This window comes from Coregonus clupeaformis, unplaced genomic scaffold (assembly GCF_020615455.1).
Source record: "Coregonus clupeaformis isolate EN_2021a unplaced genomic scaffold, ASM2061545v1 scaf0163, whole genome shotgun sequence".
Classification (NCBI taxonomy): domain Eukaryota; kingdom Metazoa; phylum Chordata; class Actinopteri; order Salmoniformes; family Salmonidae; genus Coregonus; species Coregonus clupeaformis.
In genome coordinates this window covers 39,718-42,500 of record NW_025533618.1, presented here as the reverse complement: position 1 = coordinate 42,500, position 2,783 = coordinate 39,718, and the positions used below count along the sequence as shown (strand labels likewise).

At 40.8% G+C, this 2,783-nt stretch overlaps 1 long non-coding RNA gene across 1 annotated transcript in view; it reads right to left on the bottom strand.

Annotated features, from left to right (window-relative positions):
* LOC121542745 overlaps positions 1–2,408 on the bottom strand; it is a 16,437-nt gene extending 14,029 nt beyond the window's left edge. The window contains exon 1 of the long non-coding RNA XR_005995958.2: positions 2,054–2,408. This is a non-coding gene — a long non-coding RNA (uncharacterized LOC121542745). The remainder of the gene's footprint in view (positions 1–2,053) is intronic.
* Between the last annotated feature and the right edge of the window lie 375 nt (positions 2,409–2,783).

Here is a 2,783-nt window from a genome sequence, read left to right as displayed (position 1 = left end):
GACAGAGAGAGAGAGAGACACAGAGAGAGAGAGAGAGAGAGAGAGAGAGAGAGAGAGAGAGAGAGAGAGAGAGAGAGAGAGAGAGAGAGAGAGACAGAGAGAGAGAGAGAGAGAGAGAGAGAGAGAGAGAGAGAGAGAGAGAGACAGAGAGAGAGAGAGAGAGAGAGAGAGAGAGAGAGAGAGAGAGAGAGAGAGAGAGAGAGAGGGAGAGAGAGAGAGAGAGAGAGAGAGAGAGAGAGAGAGAGAGAGAGAGAGAGAGAGAGACACAGAGAGAGAGAGAGAGAGAGAGAGACACAGAGAGAGAGAGAGAGAGAGAGAGAGAGAGAGAGAGAGAGAGAGAGAGAGAGAGAGAGAGAGAGAGAGAGAGAGAGAGAGAGAGAGCAGTGTGGAGGGCCAGCCTGTCTCAAGTGGGGGGAGGAAGAAGGGAGTAAGGGAAAAGGGGAAGAAGACAGTCACTTTGAGAATGGGAAGCTGGAAACAGAACAGTAGAGGACTTTGTTACATTTTGACGGACAGGCCCAAGAGAACATTTCCTGAGTGCCATTGTTGACATTGAGAACAAGCATAGCTCGACTTGTCTGTCAGTCATCATTAAGGCTTTGAATAGACAGGCAGAGGGTAACAGCAGCGAATACAGTACTGCCACATGGGACTCCTGTAGTGGAGAGGCTAAACATTACGAGCTTTACTCAATAATGTTATTTTTATTCTATGAATATACTCAATGTATAATGTATATTCATTATACTCAAACGGCATTGATGATGAAAATAGAATTCCAATCAACATCCCTGGAAATATAATTGAATAAAGTGCAGAAATGTGTCTTTAGATCAATATAAGTGAATAAAGTGTCAAAATGTGTCTTTAGATGCAGAGATACAGTACATCGTAAACCTGGTATCTGTGTCCATCAAACTAAGCCTGGACATTGACTTCATGACAGAGATAGGAAAAATGTATGCACTCACTAACTGTAAGTCGCTCTGGATAAGAGCGTCTGCTAAATGACTAAAAATGTAAATGTCATATCATTTAGACCTTTAACTATTTTATAGAAGCAAAAGCATAAAATGTTTTCTTCAAAACCATTCTTTGCTATACTTATGCAATACAATTTAACACAATTTAATTTAATTTAATTTAATACAAAACAAGAAAATATCTAAAAGTTATCCCTCAAGAAACCCACTGGGCACAGACGTCATTTCAACTTGATTTACATTTGGTTGAGTTGTCAACGTGAAATCAACACAAAATGTCATCATGTCATTGGATTTAGGTTAAAATTGGGTGGGAAAAAAAGGACAGTTTGATGTCATCACATATCATTTTTTTGTTTAAATGACGTGGAAACAACGTTGATTCAACCAGTTTGTGCCCAGTGGGGAAGTAACTATTTGCTGACAAACATCGGATGTGTTTTTTCCCTACTTGTAAACCCTTATGGCCAATTATTCTTCAAAAGAGTAAGTATACACGAATCAGCACATTGATTTTAAAGCGGAAACTGCTGATGAAACTCCTGAAGCAGTAATCCCTAAATGCAGTCAAATCAGCAATCTGAAATATGTAGCGTCCACATCAATAGAAGATGAGATAGAGACAAGTAACACCTTGTCGCCCTGGAAACAGGGCGACAAGGTATTTTCAATGAAATTCCATGAAGAGTATAATAATGATAGTTAGCAATACATCAAAATAAATTCTGACTCGATTTATAGGCACACATTTCTTTTTTGGAATGGCTTACTCCAGTTGTATAACTCTCAAATTTTCCCTACGCCAAAGATGGAGTGCCTACTTCAAATGTTAATTGTTAACTTGTGGACCCGACAGGAAACTGATGAGAAGATTGCACACAAGTTTAGTTTGATTCTAGAACTTTCAATTCGTTTACAATTCATTTGGTAATTGATCAGTATACTTAATCAAGTCAACCTATCCAATTGATTGCCTTTGAGAGCCTGGGGTAAAGGCTCATCATAAATATAAGCTAAGCACTCCAAACAAATTCCATACTGAATGAATGAAATAGTAATCCATAACTCACAATACATCAAATCCTAAACGCTCCTATTCCCCGCGGATCCTCTCAATCCCCAGAGTGTCTGTCTGTCTCCCTTGTCTGTCTCACGCTCTCTCAGGCTCCTATTCCGTCAGTCAGTACAGACTAAAACTGGGGGTGGGTGTTTCTTGCGTCGTTATTCACCTATCCCTTCGGCTATTCATCCCCCTCTCCTTCTGCCTCTCCTTCCTTCACCTCATTTCATCCTGTAGACGGACGGAAGAGGGAAATAATAAAAAAAATGCGACCAATTGCTGCTGCGCAGAAGGACGGAGCGAAACTGGAAGGTGGAATTCGACAAACCCCTTCAGGCACTTTTCCTCGACAAGACTTGTCAAGGAAACGACTTGTAACCGAATCTAGGTTTTAACACTCGGGGAATGGTCATTTAGCTCTATCGTTAGTTTTCACAGCATAGTTATGTCTGACACCGACTGGATTGGAACTGTGGAAGCTGAGCAGGTGCTTCGGAAAATTCTGGTGTGCGCGCTCTGGTGCTGTGAGGGTGTGAACGCACCAAGTGACTATATATTTGAAAATGACATATACACTAAGTTGTTCCTGAATGACTGTTGCGTAATATCTAATGAACTTTCGCAAATTCCCTTGGAATAGGGGCTTATTTTAATTGACTCGTCTTTTGGGACATCGGAATTTGAAACGTGGGAAATAGTGAATTGTGCAGCATTGCATGCATTGCGGCTCTGCTATAGAG